Source organism: Antechinus flavipes, chromosome 2, assembly GCF_016432865.1.
Source record: "Antechinus flavipes isolate AdamAnt ecotype Samford, QLD, Australia chromosome 2, AdamAnt_v2, whole genome shotgun sequence".
Lineage (NCBI taxonomy): Eukaryota > Metazoa > Chordata > Mammalia > Dasyuromorphia > Dasyuridae > Antechinus > Antechinus flavipes.
Genome location: NC_067399.1, coordinates 432,373,610 through 432,383,814, shown reverse-complemented (window position 1 = coordinate 432,383,814; position 10,205 = coordinate 432,373,610).

The following is a 10,205-nucleotide window of genomic DNA, read 5'->3' as shown; positions in this document are numbered from 1 at the left end:
GAAGACAACAGACCTGGAAAACAGATCCAGGAGAGACAATCTGAGAATCATTGGACTCCCAGAAAAACATGATGAAAAAAAGAGCCTGGACACTGTCTTCCAGGAAATTATCAAAGAGAACTGCCCAGAAGTCATAGGAACAGAGGAAAAAATAAACATTGAAAGGATTCATCGATCACCCACTGAAAGGGATCCTAAAATCAAAACACCAAGGAATATAGTGGCCAAATGCCAGAACCCTCAGATGAAAGAAAAAATATTGCAAGCGGCTAGAAAAACCCAATTCAAGTATCAAGGAGCCACAATAAGGATCACCCAGGATCTGGCAGCATCCACATTAAAAGATCGAAGGGCCTGGAATATGATATTCCGAAAGGCTAAGGAACTTGGTATGCAACCAAAAATAACTTACCCAGCGAGAATGAGCATCTTTTTCCAGGGAAGAAGATGGACATTCAACGAAGTAAGCGGATTTCATCTATTTCTGATGAAAAAACCAGAACTTAACAAAAAGTTTGATCTACAAATATAGAACTCAAGAGAAATCTAAAAAGGTAAAGATTAATCTTGGGAACTATATTTTGACTATATAGATGTATAAAGAATACATGTATACCTTGTTCTAGAAATTGATGTGGAAAGGATATTGTACCAGAAAAAGGGTAAAGTGGGGGTAGTACATCTCATGAAGAGGCATAGGAAACCTATTATATCTGAGAGAAAGAATGGAGGGGGATGAATATAGTGGGTATCTTACTGCCTTCAGAATTGGCTTTAAGTGAAAAATCTTAAGACAAATTCAATCTATGGTGAAACTTCTCCCATCTCATTGAAAAGTGAGAAGGGAAAAGTGGAAAGGGAAGGAATAAGCTAAGCGGAAGGGAATACGGGAACTGGGAGGGAAAGGGGTAAGATAGGGGGAGGAACTCTAAGGCGGGGGGAGGGACACTAAAAAGGGAGGGCTGTGAGAAGCAAGGGGTGCTCACAAGCTTAATACTTGGAAGGGGGGGAAAGGGGAAAGAAGGGAGGAAAGCATAAACCGGGGTTAACAAGATGGCAAGTAATACAGAATTGGTCATTCTAACCATAAACGTGAACGGGGTAAACTCCCCCATAAAGAGGAAGCGGTTAGCAGAATGGATTAAAAGCCAGAATCCTACAATATGTTGTTTACAGGAAACACACCTGAAGCGGGGAGATACATGCAGGTTAAAGGTAAAAGGTTGGAGCAAAATCTACTATGCTTCAGGTGAAGTCAAAAAAGCAGGGGTAGCCATCCTGATCTCAGATCAAGCTAAAGCAAAAATTGACCTAATTAAAAGAGATAAGGAAGGACACTATATCTTGCTAAAGGGTAGCATGGATAATGAAGCACTATCTATATTAAACATATATGCACCAAGTGGGGTAGCATCTAAATTCTTAAAAGAGAAACTAAGAGAGCTGCAAGAAGAAATAGACAGTAAAACTATAATAGTGGGAGATCTTAACCTTGCACTCTCAGAATTAGATAAATCAAATCACAAAATAAATAAGAAAGAAGTCAAAGAGGTAAATAGAATACTAGAAAAGTTAGATATGATAGATCTCTGGAGAAAATGTAATGGAGACAGAAAGGAATACACTTTCTTTTCAGCAGTTCATGGAACCTATACAAAAATTGACCATATATTAGGACATAAAAACCTCAAACTCAAATGTAGTAAGGCAGAAATAGTAAATGCATCCTTTTCAGACCACGATGCAATGAAAATTACATTCAACAAAAAAGCAGGGGGAAGTAGACCAAAAAATAATTGGAAACTAAATAATCTCATACTAAAGAATGATTGGGTGAAACAGCAAATCATAGACATAATTAATAACTTCACCCAAGAAAACGATAATAATGAGACATCATACCAAAATGTATGGGATGCAGCCAAAGCGGTAATAAGGGGAAATTTCATATCTCTAGAGGCCTATTTGTATAAAATAGAGAAAGAGAAGGTCAATGAATTGGGTTTGCAATTAAAAATGCTAGAAAAGGAACAAATTAAAAACCCCCAGTCAAACACTAAACTTGAAATTCTAAAAGTAAAAGGTGAGATCAATAAAATTGAAAGTAAAAAAACTATTGAATTGATTAATAAAACTAAGAGTTGGTTCTATGAAAAAACCAACAAAATAGACAAACCCTTAGTAAATCTGATTAAAAAAAGGAAAGAGGAAAATCAAATTGTTAGTCTTAAAAATGAAAAGGGAGAACTCACCACTAACGAAGAGGAAATTAGAGCAATAATTAGGAGTTACTTTGCCCAACTTTATGCCAATAAATTCGACAACTTAAATGAAATAGAAAAATACCTCCAAAAATACAGCTTGCCCAAACTAACAGAGGAAGAAGTAAATATCCTAAACAGTCCCATCTCAGAAAAAGAAATAGAACAAACTATCAATCAACTCCCTAAGAAAAAATCCCCAGGACCAGATGGATTTACATGTGAATTCTACCAAACATTTAAAGAACAATTAACTCCAATGTTATATAAACTATTTGAAAAAATAGGGATTGAAGGAGTCCTACCAAACTCCTTTTATGACACAGATATGGTACTGATACCTAAACCAGGTAGGCTGAAAACAGAGAAAGAAAATTATAGACCAATCTCCCTAATGAATATTGATGCTAAAATCTTAAATAAAATATTAGCAAAAAGATTACAGAAAATTGTCACCAGGATAATACACTAAGACCAAGTAGGATTTATACCAGGAATGCAGGGCTGGTTCAATATTAGGAAAACTATTAGCATAATTGACTATATCAATAACCAAACAAACAAAAACCACATGATCATCTCAATAGATGCAGAAAAAGCATTTGATAAAATCCAACATCCATTCCTAATAAAAACACTTGAGAGCATAGGAATAAATGGACTTTTCCTTAAAATAGTCAGGAGCATATATTTAAAACCATCAGTAAGCATCATATGCAATGGGGAAAAACTGGAACCTTTCCCAGTAAGATCTGGAGTGAAGCAAGGTTGCCCACTATCACCATTATTATTTAATATCGTATTAGAAACACTAGCCTCGGCAATAAGAGTCGAGAAAGAAATTAAAGGAATTAGAGTAGGCAATGAGGAAACCAAACTATCACTCTTTGCAGATGATATGATGGTATACCTAGAGAACCCCAGAGATTCTACCAAAAAGCTATTGGAAATAATTCATAATTTTAGCAAAGTAGCTGGCTACAAAATAAATCCCCATAAATCCTCAGCATTTTTATACATCACCAACAAAACCCAACAGCAAGAGATACAAAGAGAAATTCCATTCAGAATAACTGTTGATACCATAAAATATTTGGGAATCTATCTACCAAAGGAAAGTCAGGAATTATATGAGCAAAATTATAAAAAAGTCTCCACACAAATAAAGTCAGACTTAAATAATTGGAAAAATATTAAGTGCTCTTGGATCGGCCAAGCGAACATAATAAAGCTGACAATACTCCCTAAACTAATCTATTTATTTAGTGCTATACCAATCAGACTTCCAAGAAAATATTTTATTGATCTAGAAAAAATAACAACAAAATTCATATGGAACAATAAAAAGTCGAGAATCTCAAGGGAATTAATGAAAAAAAAATCAAATGAAGGTGGCCTAGCTGTACCTGATCTAAAATTATATTATAAAGCAGCAGTCACCAAAACCATTTGGTATTGGCTAAGAAATAGATTAGTGGATCAGTGGAAAAGGCTAGGCTCACAAGACAGAATAGTCAATTATAGCAATCTAGTGTTTGACAAACCCAAAGCCCCTAACTTCTGGGAAAAGAATTCATTATTTGATAAAAACTGCTGGGATAATTGGAAATTAGTATGGCAGAAATTAGGCATGGACCCACACTTAACACCATATACCAAGATAAGATCAAAATGGGTCTATGACCTAGGCATAAAGAACGAGATTATAAATAAATTAGAGGAACATAGAATAGTTTATCTCTCAGACTTGTGGAGGAGAAAGAAATTTGTGACCAAAGATGAACTAGAGACCATTACTGATCACAGAATAGAAAATTTCGATTACATCAAATTAAAAAGCTTTTGTACAAATAAAACTAATGCAAACAAGATTAGAAGGGAAGCAACAAACTGGGAAAACATTTTCACAGTTAAAGGTTCTGATAAAGGCCTCATTTCCAAAATATATAGAGAACTGACTCAAATTTATAAGAAATCAAGCCATTCTCCAATTGATAAATGGTCAAAGGATATGAACAGACAATTTTCAGAGGATGAGATTGAAACTATTACCACTCATATGAAAGAGTGTTCCAAATCATTATTGATCAGAGAAATGCAAATTAAGACAACTCTGAGATACCACTACACACCTGTCAGATTGGCTAAGATGACAGGAAAAAATAATGATGAATGTTGGAGGGGATGCGGGAAAACTGGGACACTAATGCATTGTTGGTGGAGTTGTGAACGAATCCAACCATTCTGGAGAGCAATCTGGAATTATGCCCAAAAAATTATCAAATTGTGCATACCCTTTGATCCAGCAGTGTTTCTATTGGGCTTATATCCCAAAGAAATACTAAAGAAGGGAAAGGGACCTGTATGTGCCAAAATGTTTGTAGCAGCCCTGTTTGTAGTGGCTAGAAACTGGAAAATGAATGGATGCCCATCAATTGGAGAATGGCTGGGTAAATTGTGGTATATGAATGTTATGGAATATTATTGTTCTGTAAGAAATGACCAGCAGGATGAATACAGAGAGGACTGGCGAGACTTACATGAACTGATGCTAAGTGAAATGAGCAGAACCAGGAGATCATTATACACTTTGACAACGATATTGTATGAGGACATATTTTGATGGAAGTGGATTTCTTTGACAAAGAGACCTGAGTTTCAATTGATAAATGACGGACAAAAGCAGCTACACCCAAAGAAAGAACACTGGGAAACGAATGTAAACTATCTGCATTTTTGTTTTTCTTCCCGGATTATTTATACCTTCTGAATCCAATTCTCCCTACGCAACAAGAGAACTGTTCGGTTCTGCAAACATATATTGTATCTAGGATATACTGCAACATATCCAACATATAAAGGACTGCTTGCCATCTAGGGGAGGGGGTGGAGGGAGGGAGGGGGAAAAAAATCGGAACAGAAACGAGTGTCAATATAATGTAATTATTAAATAAAAAATCAAAAAAAAAAAAGAAAGAAAATGAGTCTGGAATTTTGAACATTGAAGCAACGAAGTATCATAGACTCTGAAGGATTCAATCAAAAGCTTTTGTTTCTAACTCAATGTAAGATTATATACTTACAATTAAGGATAACTTAGTTAAATATACAAAACTTATTTCTGTAAAGTTGGCCAGTGATTTATGGAGAGTACTGATTCTATAGGCAGAATGCCAGGTTTCAAATCCTATCCCTGACACATTGTCTAAAATTGGACAATACACTTACCCTACTCTGATGTCAGATTTTACATGTGTGAAATGAAAGAATTAAATTACATTTGTTGATCTGGAAGGTTAGATCTGTAATCCCTTAAGGGATATTGGAGCAAAGATATGTTTTTGGAAGGCATATCCAAATGTGTATGCTTATTGGTCCATGGAAATACTGAATTATCTAAAAGTTAGAAGTAAAAATTCAAAGTTATCTCTATGGCAAATTTCAGGAACACTACCAAGATGCCTAAATCTATCTATAAATACTATGGGAAATTAGTTCTTTGGAAGATTGGACAAAAACAACAATTAACATGACATGCTACATCTGTTTGGAAGTAGTGTGGTACATCATTTGGGGGATGCCTGAATAAGTGGTGATGTGTAAAGATAATGAAACAATGAGTATAATTTAAATGACTACAATTGCTGTGCCCAGAACTCTGCTGAGTTTTATTTGAGAAGGTATATGTTGCTTTGTAGTATAGTGTAGTAGTGTAGTAGGATGCCTTACGAGTCAGAGGAGTTGAGTTCAAATGTCAAAGGTCCTTGATATTTTACATTTTTTATTGGAAACCATCTTCTCTATATATCCACTTTTTCAGACCAGAGTTATCCCTTTTATACATATAAAGAAAAAAATTAAAGGTGAAAAGCATTTTGAATAAACAAATTAACAAAGACACAAATACACATCTACATCTATATCTAGATATCTATCTACATAGACATCTAGATCTAGATCAAGATCTAGTAGGTTCATTATTTTATACACATAGTTTCTCAGAATGAAAAATTATGGGGGAAAAAAGCTTTCTTGTTTATAGTTATACACTGTCAATATATTTACACAGAGTTACTTTCAATTTTTTGTTCTTTATTTTCTTCCATTTGCAACACTGTGGAAATAACTGTGTATTTTGTCCTGATTTTGCACACTTCATAGCATTGTTGTATATGTCTAACTATGCCTCCTTCCTAGAATCTTTATATATATATATATATGTATATATCAATATATATTCTCAAAGCACAACAATATTTCATTACTTTAATATACTACAATTTGTTTAACCAGTTTTTGACTGATGCACAAAAACTTTTTTCCCCAAGTTCTTTGTTATTAGAAAAAGCTATGTCACAAATATTTTAGTAGATATAGGACCTTTCTTTCTATGTTTGACCTTTTTGGCAATATATTACTAACATTGGCATCTCTACCTTGATATCCTAAAAAGAAATCCAAATAATAGTTACCCAGTATATTTTGCCATAAATTGTTAATCTGTATAATCCATGGGGAATTTAATAGCTTGAGAAATTGAACACATATTAAACCTGAGTGAATACAACACCCCACATCTTTTTGAACATGAGTTGATTCATCAGTTAGGGAAAACCTGAACAAATATACTCGCAGTGTTTATTTGTAAAGTGAAGAAGAAGAAGAAGAACAACAACAACAACAACATCATCATAATAATAATAATGAATTGAGGAGTTCAAGCATAGCAAAAATTAGGAAAATTGATACAGAATAAAGAAAAGAATACCAATAAAACATTTTTACATACTTTTATTTTAACTTGAGAGGATTATCCCCTTCTCAGAAGAACATATAGACATTAGGTACAGAACGAGGCAGGCAGTGTCACACACAGTTACATTGCTTCAAATCATTTTGTATATAGATAAATATACACACATATATACAGATACTTAGGAATATTTTATGTGTGTATTATGTATATATGTTCATATGTATGCTTATATATATAATTACAAGATAGTTTTTAGAGCAAGTGACAAATATTTCCTTAAAAAAGCATTAATACATTATTTTTTTAAAAAATGAAGATAAATGAGCTTTTATTTCTTATAAAACCAAAATGTAAAATTGTTTATCAATTAAATGTCCAGTAGGAAAAACGTTTTTAATTATGTGGAAAATATCATTAGCAAGGATTAATTCAAATAACTGGTCAAACCAATGTTCCAAAGATAAATAGTTCTACAAAAGTTTACCCTTTTATTCAAACATTTGGAATATGTGGACAATGTTATATTTTTTCTCTTTTGCCTCATTCTCCTTTGGATCATGGGCTGTGACAATAAATTCTAACTACAGAATAAAAACTAGACTTAGAATTGTTTATCTGATTTCTTTAATTATTTCAACCTATGAAGTGAAATGATGTCACATCCTATCTACTCTATCAGGCAGAAATTATCTATTCATTAAATAAAATAAAGCTCAGTTCAATTAGCTCAGTCTATCCAATTCAGTTCAATTCACCAAAAATTAAGTGAGTGTTCTGGTTGTGCTCAGAATTTCACTAGGTTCTTTGGGGTCAGAAGGAAGGTATTGTGCTACAATAGAAAGCACAGAACATTTAGAAGCCAGAGTACTAGATTTAAAATTTTGGGAGCATGATTATTAATTTCTAAACTTTTATTAATATATTTTTCATGGAAATGATCTTATTTTCCCAATATATTTTTTTCACACTTCCTTTAGTAACTTGGAGAATCTTTTTTTAGATTTTTTTTTAAGATTTTAGATTTTTAGATTTTAAAGAATTAAAAAAAACAAAGAAAAAGAAGCATTATCACTAAAATAATATAAGTAAGGTTGACTTTAGCAATAAGAAAAGAAAAAGAAATTAAAGGAATTAGAATAGGAAATGAGGAAATAAAACTATCACTCTTTGCAGATGATATGATGATATACTTAAAAAATTCTAGAAAATCATCCAAAAACTTACTCAAAACAATTAACAGCTTTAAAAAGATTGCAGGTTATAAAATAAACCCATACAAATCATCAGCATTTCTATATTTTACTGACAGAATCTATCAGCAAGAAATAGAAAGAGAAATTCCATTCAAAATAACCAAAGACAAAATAAAACATTTGCGGTTCTATCTGACAAACAAACCCAAGAACTATATGAACACAATTACAAATCACTTCTCACACAAATAAATTTGGATCCAAACAATTGGAAAAATATCAAGTGCTCATGGGTAAGCTGAGCAAATATAATGAAAATGATAATTCTTCCTAAATTAGTCTATTTGTTCAGTGCCATACCAAATTGTCAAAAATTATTATATAGAACAAGAAAAAATAACAAAATTCATCTACAAGAACAAAACATCAAGAGTATCAAAGGAATTAATGAAAAATACAAAGAATGGGGGCTTAGCAGTACCAAACCTAAAACTGTATCATTAAGCAGCTGTCATCAAAACCAGTTGATACTGACTAAGAAATACAGCGGTAGATGAGTGAAATAGATTAGAAACACACAACACAATAATGAAGGCCTATAATAATGTAGGATTTGATAAACCACCTCCTCTAGCTTCTTGAATAAGAATTCACTGCTTCACATAAATTTCTAGCAAAACAGGAAAATAATATGCCAGAAACTCAGCATTGACTTACATCACATACCAAAAAATGGTCAAAATTGGTATGTGATTTGGTCATGAAGGATCCTACCAAAAATAAATTAAATGAGCAAGGGATAATTTACCTATAAGATCTTTGGAGAGTGGAAGAATTTATGACCAAAGAAGAACTAAAAAACATTATGAAAGGCAAAATGGACAACTTTGTTTACATTAAATTTAAAAGGTTTTGCATAAACAAAACTGACAGAAATAAGATTAAAAGGAAAGTACAAAGCTGGGAAAAATAATTACAACTCAGTTTTTCTGATAAAGGGCTCATTTTTAAAATATGTAAAGAACTGTGATAAAGTTATAAGAATACAAGTTATTTCCCATTTGATAAATGGTCAAAGGATATATACAGATAATGTTCAGATGATGACATTAAAGCTATTTATAATCATAGGAAAATGCTCTAAATGGCTATTGATTATAGCAATTCAAATTAAAACTAATACCTCTCAGACTTGCTAAAATGAAAAGAAAAGATGATAATAAACATTGGAAGGGATATGGGGAAACTGTGACATTAGTGCATTATTGGTGGAGTTGTGAAATGATCCAACCATTCTGGAGAGCAATCTGCAAAAAATGCTATCAAACTGTGCATACCTTTGATCCAGCAGTGCCACCATTGGTCTGTATCCCAAGGAAATCATAAAGGAGGGGAAAGGACCCACATGTGCAGAACATGTTTGTAGGAGCTTTTTTGATGGTAACAAAGAATTTGAAAATGAGTAGATGTCCATCAAGTGGTAAATGCCTGAATAAGCTGTGGTATATGAAGGTAATAGAATATTATTATTGTTCTATAAACACGATGAACAAGCTAATTTTAGAAAGACCTAAAAACATTTATATGAACTGATGTTGAGTGGAACAAGCAGAACAAGGAATACATTGTACATTATAACAGCAACAATATGCAATGATCAATTATGAAATACTTGGTGGTTCACAGTGGTTCAATGATTCAAAGCAATCCCTATAGATTTTGGTCAGAAAATGCCATCTGCATTCAGAAAAAGAATTATAGAGATTGAATGCACATGCTATGTTCACTTCTTTTTTCTTTCTTTTTTCTCTCTCATGGACTTTCCCTTTTGTTCTGATTTTTCTCTCCCAACATGATTCATAAAGCATTGTATATAAATAAATAAAATCCACAAAACCAGAGTGATATTACATCACTTCCATGTATTTCAGTTTGTTTAGTGATTGATGGACATCTCTTTTGTTTGTAGTTCTTGGTTATTCTGAAAAGAGTTGT